General features: G+C 39.2%; 1 protein-coding gene across 2 annotated transcripts in view; it reads right to left on the reverse strand.

Moving 5' to 3' along the window:
- Positions 1-14,427, reverse strand: part of TTYH1 (tweety family member 1) — a 134,297-nt gene that overhangs the window by 118,939 nt on the left and 931 nt on the right. The gene's annotated exons all lie outside the window — the stretch shown is intronic.

Consider the following 14,427-nt stretch of genomic DNA (forward strand, 5'->3'; position numbering starts at 1 on the left):
AGACAGTGATTAAGGGGCCTATACGGAAATATTCGAATGGTATGTTCCATTGCATAATTAAAAGATTTTATTTTTTACTGGCGAAATAAGGAATACAATACACATACGGCATATTGTTTGTAATCCCTTAAGCAGAAGTTGCTCTACTTTGTAAAGAGCCTTAAGTGAAATTATTTAATAGAGATCGCCTGTAATACATGTGATGGAGTAAATATATAAAGAAATACTAATGTTTCATGCTTGTAGTTTTAATTTTTAAAATACATTATGGCATCGACATAATCATAAGCTTGTTTAACACTTTGTACGTTTCTACTCTGAAACCTGATGTGGTGTGCTAATGGATCAGAAAGCTCCATAAGAGGCTTCTCATGGGGTAACCTCAATTGTCCAATACAAGATATATGAAGTTTATAAGTTTCTATTTAATTGTCTCTGCATTTTTTCTTGACAATTTTATGTTTTCTTAAAAAAGTAAAATAATTTTTCCTTCTGCCATACTTGTCTATCCATCCTTCCTTATCAGCAGAGTTTAATCTTACGTGCAGTATGGCTCACCAATTTGTGACATCATGCCATATATTGCACTTTTCTAAATCAACCGTGTTACTCCCCCCTGGCTGTCAATCATCTAACCAGTCCTGTCACTTCCTGGTTGTTTAGCTCAGTGGAGCTAAACTCAAGAGGCAGGCAATTGCCCAATGCATTTGCCTTGCAAATACTTCTCATCCATTGGGAAATCTGTGTTTGGGCTGGAGAAGAAGGGGAGGGTTTGCAAAGGCTGCAGAGATCTGCAGCTTTTATAAGATGCTTTTAGATACATCCCCAATGAAAAAAAAATGCTTGGACAGTGGAGTGTCCCTTTAATTTGCCCCAAGAAAAAAAACCAACTATAATCATAGAAACAACTGAACTATGCCTGTGTCTGACAAGATATTATAGTTTTTCATAGAAAGCTAACAGCTGACTACAAATAGTACTGTGCTCAATGCTATGCAAGGATTAGGATTGTCAGAGATGGTTTTGATACTTGCAGATGTAGCATGAACATCATTTATAATTTATTTTCTCCTTTTTAAAAAAAAATGCTGTAATACATAATGCGTATAACGGTTATTTATTATTTTTTTTATTATTGGTGTGAAATTGGTGGTACACAGTTTTATCAAGGAATTTTATAATTATGTTTACTTATCCCCTATATTTAACAGATATGTGTTCATGATTTCTGAAAATATATAATTAAATAGAATTCCACACTGCTCAGTTTGCCTTCATTCTCATCCTGGTTTCATGCCAATCATCCTTTCAATTCATTTGTATAATTAATGAATGCTTTATTCTTTCTATTTATTTGTATTCTGTCATATGGTTTAATCACATTGTTGTATTATTGGAATGCTAATCACTTGTTGGATTTGTATTTGTGTCTTAAAATATGGAGCATAAAAACTAAAATGTCCCTCTTTTTAATAATAGCTCCAAACAAAGACAATATTGTCATTTAATATCACAAATATGACTAAAATAGCCCAAGCAAGAGGCAGTTTTAAAGTTGCAATGGTTGTGAACAAATACTAGTTATTTTTAAATAGCTCATTACATTTTAATGCAAATAACATACTTTTTCTTTATTGCATAACAAAGAACACACATTTGACTATTGCCCTAGCTATTCTAAGCATCATACATCCTATATAGCTAAACTTTAGCGGCACAAACTCTTTTTCTCATTGATTGAAATTGGCAGCCATGTCTTTTCCCAGTAAGTACATTTGGCATGCCATCCTGCTCATAGTCAATAAAAGTGACACATACAGTACTGTGCACAGATGATAAGTGACACAGAGTCTTCTCATCTGTCACTGAGTATGGCAAACAATCACACTCCTAAACATTAAGATTGACATAGACCCATTCCCAGTAGATGAAGGACATAATAGATTTTATTTCAGATGATGTAAGGGTGAACAGTCAGGCTTAACATACTAGCAGGCTATTAGGTTGTGCCAGACCCACCAGCCAGTAGCTGAATGGCCCGGTGGGCCCAATACCCGCAGTGTGCATATATATAGTGATAATCGCTATATAGTTGTGTTTAAAAGTTTGCATACTTTGGCAGAAATTGTGAAATTTTGGCATTGATTTTGAAATTATGACTGATCATGCAAAAAAAAATTCTTTTATTAAAGGATAGTGATCATATGAAGCCATTTTCTATCACATATTTGTTTGGCTCTTTTTGAAATCACGATAACAGAAATCACCCAAAGGGCCCTGATCAAAAATGTACATACCCTTGAATGTTTGGCCTTGATACCGACACACAAGGTGACACACAGATGTAGAAATGTTAAAATATATTAATGCATTAAGGAACGGACAAGAATCCTAGACAGAAGGACAATATTCATATATCCTACTGCTTGAAGTACTGCTACCTCCTGGTAGTTTAGCCCAGTGGAGCTAAACTCAAGAGACAGGCAACTGCCCAAAGCTCCTGTCTTGCAAAGACTTCTCATTGCGCTATTAATTAAATGTATGCATGCGATCATTGGGGGGCATATGTACTAAACATGATTGGGTAGTGGAGAATCCCTTTAAATTAGAAACATAGACCCATGTATTTAATAACAGTGTCATACAACCATGTTTATGTGAAACAAGCAACTAAATAAGCGATTCCAAGGCATTCAATTAAACATAGTTAACGGAACACTAGTTTGAGGATTACAAAACTGTTCCCCTAATTCTATAGTGTCCCCCTCCCCACCCTCCCCCTCATGGCAGTTAAAGGATAAAAAAAAAACTCAACTCTTTCCAGTGCTGAAGTCCCTCTGCCTCCTTCGACGCCAGCGCTGAGGGGGAACCTAATGTGCATGTACGTGCATTAAGCCTTCCCATAGGAAAGCATGGAACCAATTTTTTCCTATGGGTGATTTGAAGATGCTAGATGTCCTCATGCACAGCGTGAGAATTTCCAGCTTCGTTTCACAAAGTTAAACTACGTAAAAGAAAGAAGTCTGCCTGGCAGACAGTTATTAGAGGCAGTCTTAAACCTGCAATATAAACATTTGCACATTCTCTGAAACTGCAAAGTTAGATTTCAGGACTAAGGGGGCAGGGACGGTACACTCATACCACTTCAATGAGGTGAAGTGGTCTGGGTGCCTGTAGTGTCCCTTCAAGGACATTTAAGTTAATGTTGTTGACAGATCTTGCTATGTCATAGAAGTGCTGATGTCATATGTCAAGCACTGCCTGCATAATCTTATGCTCATCGTGCACATGTAGTATAGACATTTATTATGTACTTACTAAATGATAATAAAAAGCCTTGGAAGCAGAGATCCAGCTAGTGGGTTAGTTTTTTTCAGATCATCCAGTAAAATTTTGATTATTTACAACCCACCATCTTTGAAATGCGTAATGCTAAATAACAGCTGCAGTTGGAAAAAAGCATAACAATGTTTTGTGCTCTCTTGAGTATAGTGATATTAGCTATTACTTAGAAGTCAGGCATGTTTTAGTGAGATTGATAGCCTTGCTTTGGTGTGTGGAATATTTTTATTATTCTATTCGGAAAAAGTAGTTTTTTGGCCAAAAAGTAATATATGGACCTTATACGTTTTGAGCTAGAAGGTAGTGTTGGAAATGCCTGTTTTCTCGTGCATTTAAATTTTTCTAAAAAATTCTTGCTATAATCAAGAGAAAGACAGTGTCTAATTGACTTCCTTTGAATTTATATTTTTGAATATGTTAATTACCATTTGCATGATTTTTTGCAGGAGATGATTCTATCTAAAAATAAATTGCAGGTATTATTGCGTTAGCTCATGTATGAGATGAAATCGGAATTATTTAATTCTTTACTTTTATGTCTAATATTCCCCCTGTCCTGCTAATGAGTACTTTAACCATCAAATAAAATTGAAATTGATATTACGTAGCATTCAAATATATTTGTTTTATCTTTAAAAGAATACATGGGGTAGCTGTAATCTGACCTGCTTAAACGGTAATACCCAAAGGCACTAGATTCGTTTATTAATTTCAATCTCAATTTCAGGTTTAACGTGTATCTTTCATGGCATGCAAACTCAACATTATTCTGTAGAATTGACCATTTCCTTGTGATCATATGTTATAGTATTAAACCACCCACTAGCCTGCATACTGAGTTCTGGAACAGAGCTGCATTGGTCTAAAATAGATTGCCTGACGTCATTTAGACATCAGCCAGAAAATCTGCATTTGTGTCTGTATTTACAATAATTGCATTTGGCAGATTGAATCAACAGCCATACATGCTGGCAGTTTGATTTGGAGATGTTAACGATCACTGAAAATGGTTGTTGATGTTGGCACACATTGTCTATCTGATTTTAGAACCTTTAATAAAAGACCATGCATGGTTACTGAGATTGAGATAGTACTGATTTCAATAGCTTTTTCTCTTGCTCTGTACTGATCACCACTACTGATCGGCTCAATGAACAGTATGACATGGTGAATTGAAAATCAACTTTAAAATTATGTATAAAAGAGCCAAGTTGGAAAATAATCAAAATAATAATATAACTTATAAAATATATATGCTGATTAGCCACAAAATTAGAACCACCTTCCTAATATTGTGTAGGTCCCCATTGCGCTGTCAAAACAGCTCTGATGTGTTTAGGCATTGACTCTGTAAGACCTCAGAATGTGTCCTGTGGTATCTGGCACCAAGACATTAGCAGCAGATTCTTTAAGTTCTGCAAGTTGCAAGCTGGGACCTCCATAGATTGGATTTGTTGTTCCACCACATCCCACAAACACTCAATCAAATTGAGATCTCTGGGATTTGGAGGCCAAAGTAACAGCTTGAACTCTTTGTCTTGTTACTCAAACCATTCCTGAAAACCATTGCCATGAAGGGGTGTATATGGTCTGCAACAATCTCTAGGTAGGGGGTACGTGTCAAAGTAAAATCCACATGAATGCCAGGACCCAAGGTTTCCCAGCAGAACCTTGCCCAGAGCATAACACTGCTTCTGCCAGTCATTCTTCCTGTAGTGCATCGTGTTGCCAACTGTTAATAGCTCCTGACTGATTCCTCTTCTGCAACTGTCACTAGTCTAATACTATCCTTACCTTTTTGCGTCATTTTACCCCACTCCCTCTAGCATGTAAGCTCATTGAGCAGGACCCTCAAACCCTCTGTTCCTGTGTGTCCAACTTGTCTGGTTACAACTACATGTCTGTTCGTCCACCCATTGTAAAGCGCTGCAGAATTTGATGGCGCTATATAAATAGCATAATAATAATAATCTACATCTCCCCAGGTAAACAGCGCACACACACCCATGATCTTAAAGATGTCTTTATATTATGCCCAGCTTGTTTTATTGTAAGGGCATTTCTGTATTATGCTCAGTTCTCTGTATTGTATGAGTATCTCTGCACTGTATAGGGAGGAGTAAAATTCTGGGGGAGGAGTCTGATGTTCCACCATCTTAAAACTTCACCAGCCGTCACTGGAACTGATTGTTCACTTGCTTCCTAATATATCCCACCCTTTGACAAGTGCCATTGTAACAATATAATACATTTTATTCATGTCACCTGTCAGTGGTTTTAATGTTGTGGCAGTTTACAATCCTACTGAATTAAAATTTTTACATTAAAATTTCCCAAGAATCTTTTACTGTTTCCATTAAACACTAACTCCGAATCTTACCATTTACAAAATTGGCCATTTTAAATTCGCTTAGATAAACTAACAATTATAAAAATTAAGGACAGAACTAGTGTGATCCTTATCAGGCCCGGACTGGCCATCGGGCACACCGGGCAAATGCCCGGTGGGCCGTGGGGCCGAGGCCGGCAGGGGAAGTCCCAGGATCTCCCCTGCCGGTCTATGCAGGGCCGGCACTATCCGAGCGCCGGCCCCGCTGTATTCCAGGACGGGCCGGTGGGGAGATCAAAGCTCTCCCTCACCGGCCCACTTGGACAGACCTGCGGCACATGCGGCTGGGGAGGGAGGGAGAGGACCCAGCGGAGCTCAATCTTGCAGCTCCGCCGGGTTCCTCTCGCGAGATCCGGTGCGTTGCCATGGCAACGACCGGATCTCGCGAGAGTGAACTCTAGCCCGCAGGCTAGAGTTCACTTACCACTGGACCACCAGGGATTCTGTTGTGTGATTCTGCCGCCCCCCCCCTCTCTCTCCCAGGTACCAGCTTGCCGGTCCCCCCCTCCCAGGCTAAAGGTAAGAAGGGAGGGGGGGACATAATGCCTACTTTTTTTTCAAACAACGCAGCCCTCTCACACCCATCACACACAGCAGACACAGCCCTTTAACACACAGCACTCTCACACCCATCACACACAGCACACACAGCCCTTTAACACACAGCCCTCTCACACCCATCACACACAGCCCTTTAACACACAGCCCTCTCACACCCATCAAACCCATCACACACAGCCCTTTAACACAGCACACACAGCCCTTTAACACACAGCCCTCTCACACCCATCACACACAGCACACACAGCCCTTTAACACACAGCCCTCTCACACCCATCACACACAGCACACACAGCCCTTTAACACACAGCCCTCTCACACCCATCACACACAGCACACACAGCCCTTTAACACAGCACTCTCACACACAGCACACGCAGCCCTTTAACACACAGCCCTCTCACACCCATCACACACATCACATACAGCACTTTCACACACACATCACACACAGCCCTCTCACACACAGCCCTCTCACACCCATCACACACAGCACTTTCACACAACACAGCACTCTCACACACATCACAAACAGCACTTTCACACAACACAGCACTCTCACACACATCACACACAGCCCTCTCACACCCATAACATTCATCACACACAGCCCTCTCACACCCATCACACACAGCCCTCTCACACCCATCACACACAGCACTTTCACACACATCACACACAGCACTTTCACACAACACAGCACTTTCAAACAACACAGCACTTTCACACAACACAGCACTCTTACACACATCACACACAGCACTTTCACACACAGCCCTCTCACACCCATCACACACAGCACTTTCACACAACACAGCACTCTCATACCCATCACACACAGCACTCTCACACCCATCACACAACACAGCACTATCACACACAGCCCTCTCACACATAACACTCTCACACATGGCACTCTCACACCCATCACACACAGCACCCTTACACACGGCACCCTCACACACATCACACACAGCACCCCTCAAACACAGCATCCATCACATACACACTACATCCCTCACAGACACCCACTGCACCCCTAACACATACACACTGCGCCAAACACACACACACACAATACTTCCGAACATATTTATATATATTTACACAACAGCACCCCTCACGCACATACTGCACTCCTAAACACATTACGTTCCAGACACACACTAGATCCCTTACCCAACTCTGGATCATATACACACACACTAGATCCCTTTATACACTCTGAATCCGTTATATACACACACTCACTAGATCTCCTACACATTTTGGGTCCTTCAAACACACACTAGACTCCTGTATACACACACACTGCACCACCTACACAGACACACACTATACTCTTAAAATACACAGTCTGGATCCCTTATAAACACACTAGATTCATTGTAAACAAACACATAATACACCCCTAAACACACACTCTCTACAATCCCTACAAACACTACATCACCTATATATACACACACACACACTGTAGCCTGTATGCACACACTTACTACATCCCCTATACACACATTCTCTACAGCCCCTAGCCACATATGCACTACATTTCACCAAAAACACAACACGACTAAAACCGACCTTATTACACAATACCACACCACAATCAGCTCACTCTACACACACGCAATCCCACAAGCAGGTTCCAAACACATGCACAATACTCTTTCCTTTTGTCTCCTGGTATCCATTTATAGAGATGACGACATTAGTGATGACGAAACACACCCTCTTCTGCCCCGCCCCCTTCTTAGTGGGCCGCTGTGATAAAAAAATGCCCGGGCTGAATTTTTCTCCCAGTCCGGCCCTGATCCTTATATAAAGACACTGAAGTTGCTACAATGCACTATCATATTGTCTTTCACATTCACAATGCACCAAAGGATTTATATTTCTTTATAATTTATGATCAACTTTCATTTATATAGATTTTTATTGTTTGCCTATTACACCACCACTCCTCTCAGTCTATTAAACTGGAAATAATTTTTTCACGCAATTTGAGCATTATTTGAAGATAATGTGACCATTCTCCACAGAACCATTGTCTAAGCCAGCTATATCTTCACCCTTCCATTCTATCGCCCTTTACTGACCTATTTCCTATCATCAAACCTCCTCCAATCCTGCATAAGTGTTACAAACAAATCTGAAATGCACAATGTGGAGGTCATACCATGTGTTATTTATCTTGTATAGAAAAGAATATTCCCGGATCTGCATTTATACAAATGATGCATTTGGAGATAATCAAAACACTACAATAACATTGAGATAATACAGTCAACAGATGGGCTGAAGACTATACTTAAAGGGACACTATAGTCACGAAAACAACTTTAGCTTAATTAAGCAGTTTTAGTGTATTGATAATGTCCCTGCAGTGTCAATGCTCAATTCTCTGATATATAGGTGCTAAATCACTTTGTTTATGCAGCCCTAGTCACACCTCCCTACATGTGACTCACACAGTTTACCTAAATGCTTCCTGTAAATTGAGCTCTACTGTTTAACCCCTTAAGGACCAAACTTCTGGAATAAAAGGGAATCATGACATATCACACATGTCATGTGTCCTTAAGGGGTTAAAGGAACACTATAGTCACCTGAACAACTTTAGCTTAATGAAGCAGTTTTGGTGTATAGAACATGCCCCTGCAGCCTCACTGCTCAATCCTCTGGCATTTAGGAGTTAAATCCCTTTGTTTATAAACCCTAGTCACACCTCCCTGCATGTGACTTGCACAGCCTTCCATAAACACTTCCTGTAAAGAGAGCCCTATTAAGGAATTCGTGAGAATCCACTTAACTGATGAGCCTGAAAATCACTTCAATTTTGTGAGTGCAATATATTAATAAGGGGCTATTTGTGTCTTTACGTTAATCCCCTATGAGCGTATTTTCTTTTACTTTATAGGTCTAGGTACATCCTATTTTGTCTAAAGTTGCATTGAGGATTGAGAGGAATCCTTTAGTTGTACCTATACCCGATCAAAAAGGAAGTAACTATCCTTTTATTTTATTTTATTTCTATATACTGCACCTGGGTGGTCTAAACCTGTATTTTTGTACTATGCATAAGACACCAGGTCATGCATTTAGGCTGGAAGTAAGGAAATTTAATCTAAGGCAAAGAAAGGATTTTTTACAGTAAGAACTAAAAGGATGTGAAATTCATTGCCTGAAGAGGTAGTTTTATCAGAGTTCATACAGATGTTTAAACAGCAACTGGATGAAAACTTCCAAAGACCTAACATACAGAGATATAATTTCTAATTAGTGGGGTAATAGCTGCTTGATCCAATGAGATATCTGACTGCCATTTTTGGGTCAAGAAGGATTTTTTCCTAGTTTGTTGCAAAATTGGAAGCGCTTCAGACTGGCTTTTTTTCCTTCTATGGATCAACAGCAAAAACATGTGTGAGGAAGGCTGAACTTGTTGGACGGAAGTCTCTTTTCAGCTATGTAACTATGTAACTATGTATGTAACTATGACAGTGCAGTTGTGTCACCCACAACTAAAAATGTTGTTTCAAACCCATCCCCAAGTTTCTAACATATCTGATCAATATAGTACAGTACAGAGACGCTCCCACCTCAAAAGCCGAGTTATACTTGACAACTATATCAAATGGTCTCATAGAGGCCATTTAATTGGTGCTGTGCAGTGTTTTGCTTAGTTTGCGCACTAACCTCCCAATGCTTTCCTATGGTAAAGCATTGGATTGGCAGAGATCATCAATACTGGGGTCAGCACTGCGGCGTGTGAAAAAACTTCAGTAAACTATATTTTCCTTCACATAGGTGGAAAAATTATTATTTTCCAGTTATTTTAAGAAATTACATATCTCTTATCCGACATTTAACAACATGTTAACAGCTGCTCATGAGCCGTAATTCCAGTCCCATAGTTCCGATACTTTTCTACATGACTTTTACGATTATCAGATCAGTGATTATGACTTCTATACCATACATTAAGTGCTTGAGCCTTTTGACAATAAGCAGAGGATGTTTCAGTGCTAATTTGGCATCTCCAATACATGGTGTTCCTCAGTTATATCAAATAATTTTGTAAGACAGAAAAAAACATGTGGTATGATTATTGTCACTTTTTCCAGATTCTCAAAAGGATTCATTTTAAAGAGACAATATGTCTGCTGAATATTATATTATACAATGAATGCAGACTTTATTAAAAATAAAAACAATACCACAAATTTATTTCTGAATCATAGCAAGCTATGCTACCTTTAAACACTTACAGGGTTATTTACTAAATCTAGTAAATTGTCAGAAATGTAATGTGAATTTCAAATTTTACACTAAAATAGAAAAACTTGAATTATAGCTGACTTGGATTTTTTTTTTTCCAGTCATTTTGGCTTTAACCCCTTAAGGACCAAACTTCTGGAATAAAAGGGAATCATGACATGTCACCCATGTCATGTGTCCTTAAGGGGTTAAAGGAACACTATAAGGTCAGGAATACAAACAGGTATTCCTGACCCTATAGTGTAAAAACACATATAGGGTTCCCCTTGCCCCCCTTAAATAAGTTTAAAAAAAACTCACTTATTCCCAGCGCTTCGCAGATCTGCTAGTGCTGGCCCTAGCCATGACCCGATCCGTCTCCTTGGTTGACATTATCAGATTTGATGATCACAGTCAGTCACAGTCACTCCTCATAGAAATGCTTTGATTCAATGCTTTTCTATGGGGAGCATTCAGTGTCTCCATGCACACTGTGCAGCACTGCCACAGAAAGCACCTCTAGTGGCTGTCAGAGGAGTGGCCACTAGAGGCGTTTCTAGGCTGTAATGTAAATACTGCCTTTTCTCTGAAAAGGCAGTATTTACATTAAAAACACTGCAGAGGCAAGCTATAGACAACAGAACAAGTACATTAAGTTGTAGTTGTTCTGGTGACTATAGTGTCCCTTCAAATGTGAAATTCACTTTGAATTCTTAACAGTTGTCACTTTAGTGAAGCTTCCATATACGCTAAACTGTGAGAAGGTGGCGGCATTCTACTTTAGAACTGGAGTGACATTTTATATTAAACACATTATTCTCACTTTAGTAAATAAACATGTAAAGTTTTGATCATGAAAGCTTTCTTAGCACCATGCCACCCTTCTTTCAATCACTTCCCCAGGACTGGATGTGACACTTTCTAGCAGGATACTATATTTGGGCTATGGCGGACTGCCTGGCACCCCGACTGGGTGCCTCCGCTAATCGCTGCTTCCTAGTAATTGCGAGCACCATAAGCACCGCACTGGAACACCATCACCACCGTAAACCCCACAGCCAGCGTTACAGCTTGGTTGGGGTCTCGCCGTCCTCCACGCACCCTGGACCCAAGACCAGGATCCAGTGGGTAGATGTCTCCTACTCCAGAGAGTATAGCAGGATAGCTCTAACAAGAGCTAGTGATGTAATCCAAGGGAGTATAGTAATTATAGCAATCCCCAGAGTGAATATAGCTGTTCCCCCTGATTATAGTTCCATACACTCGACGACCAAACACCGCTGTACGCGTTCGCGGCTAAATATGGCCGCAGCAACGTGTTCGTCCATACGAATTACGGCCACCCAGCCCACCACTTAGAATGTTGCGGTTAAAGTGTTGATAGGAGTCAACAAGTAGCACACGACTCTCCCGGATGGTCCAACTGTTCAGGAGTTGGTTCGGCATACGAACAGCAAGTATAATCCATTCGGTAAATCCCATATACCGAACCAGACCAGGGAAAAGGCATGAACAAAGCCTTTCCACAGTCCTGAACCAAGGTCTAATACGTGGGCCATAGTCCTTGGGCAAAAGGCTGGCAAGCAGGCCCATCCAAGAGCCTGTGGCGAGGTTACATTCGCCACATGGGCTATGTGTTTTTTTGGTTTTTGTTTGATTCTTTCTTTGTTTTTTTGTTTTTTTACAGTCCATTATCCAGGTGTCAAAAGACACTCTTTGGTTACTTAGCAAAAACATGACATGCTTATCAAAAACGTGTTCTTATATTTTATTTACTAAGCTTTGCTTTATTTTTTTATGTTTTATAATTTAGTGTAAAGAAGATGGAGGCATGGTATTTTTTATGTCATCTCATGTATCAACTATGCCTTCAAGCATTGTCCTCCAAAATAAAAGATTATTAAAAATACATACATCTATTTTACAAGCATGGCATGCCTTTGTTACTGAGCCCTGTAAAGAGTCAAATGATTTTAGTTGTTCTGTGTCTGTTGTTACAAGGTAGGATTGAGTTTCGTACTGATCTGCTTTTTTTCCTCTCGTTTCAATAGACGTTTTAGATTTCCAGGAGTATGTATTACCTCCCATTAATGCTTTGCTAAATTGACCTGGGGTGACATATGCTTCCCTGGTTAATTCGCCGAAACCACACTGAGGAGCTGGGATTATCATTATCCTCCTGCCCAATGGTTTGGCATTTACAACTGTTGTGTGCGGTTTCCTATGATGCACAGCCAGATAAATGGCTGTCAAAGCACTATGGGGAAACTTTGCCCTCAGCAGGTGTACTGCCAAGTCTTGCATTTACTATAAAAATGTGTAAACAGAATAGGGTTTAATGGATCAGTAAATGAATAACTCTGGAGAATTGATCAATTATTTGCAAATTATATGTTAAAGAATTGTTTTAAATTTAGGTATTTTCTAAATCCATTGTCAGGTCTCAGGAATTTTTATTTAGTTCATAAAACCAAACATCTACCCGAGTTATTCATTCAGCAGTAAAGTGTCACATATGGAGAGTGAGTTTCAAAACTTAGGCCAAATCATTTTGATTGAAAACACAGATGACTTGGAGACTTTTTCCCAACTCAGCTATTGTTGAGTAAATTGTTGAAGTTATTTTGAATTCTTGGCAATTTACAGTTTAGTGGGTAACCCTAGATGTGTATATAGAACCCAGTGATGGTAGTAAAGCTGTAAATGAATTATTAGACAGTATGCTACCTAATAGATAGGTTATTCCAGCTCTAGGCAGTGTAAAAAAGTGTGGGAATATTCTGTATATTTTTAATATTATTGTATTATTTATATGGCGCCAGCAAATTTCATAGTGCTGCATACAAAACTTTGCAAAGCTATGAATTACACATACACCTGTCAACCACTGAAATAGTTAAACGTCTTGCTTTGATAATATTTCTGTTCCTTTACTAGCATAGCATTTATAGCTGACATTTTTTTTAAACTTGAGTTAAGAGCATATATTAACCATTTCAATATCTGAGGTTTTTCCCCAGTGCATTGTTTTGCAATGCATTAACTTGTGACACTTAGAGAGTTAAAAATGGACAGCAAGGGTATGTCACAAAAATATACAAATTGCTAGTATGACTCATTTACACACTACTTTTTAATGAATCATCTATTAGGTCATCTATTAGAAATTTGAACAGAAATAGGCATAATGTAATGTGACTGGTTAATAAAGCAATCCCTGCAGTCGAACTCCCCCTGACTTAATATAGTTGTGTTTCATTGTGCTTGCTTAGTATAATCCTTGCACATCATGCTGTTAAGAAGCAGCAGCCATATGCCACCTTCTAGGGGTTAATGTAACTCTTTCAGTTCCAGCCACATACCACAAACTCTAAATGAAACTAGTCTGTGCTTTAGGCATGGGGCAGTTTAGTGTATCAATATATTGTGATAAACTTGTGTCCTTGCTACACTGCTTTACCAAATTAATTTGTTACAATTTGTACACATGCATCACAACATCATTGTCATGCTACAACTCAGTAATGTGTAACATAAAATCAGCCACAAACAGTGATATAATCTTGTATCGAGCCCTCCCGCACACATTTTAGTACAGGGTATATTCAATATTTTATTATAGTGACACATCAATCATCAATATTTTTTTATAATTAAAACATCATGTTGCAGAATTCTGAAACAAAATAGCTTTTTGCTATCTCAGTGATAATATGCTTACGTAACCAAGTGATATGTGATATCTAACAGGTTAATCTCAGTGTTTGAATTTTTTGTTGTCAGACTGCATGAATTGCAATAAGCATGGAGTCATGGCGAGTAAAGAGTCAATCCAACAAGTCCTTCTGACCTAATTGCAGTCTCTTGTATTTTTTTAA

This window comes from Pelobates fuscus, chromosome 11 (assembly GCF_036172605.1).
Source record: "Pelobates fuscus isolate aPelFus1 chromosome 11, aPelFus1.pri, whole genome shotgun sequence".
Lineage (NCBI taxonomy): Eukaryota > Metazoa > Chordata > Amphibia > Anura > Pelobatidae > Pelobates > Pelobates fuscus.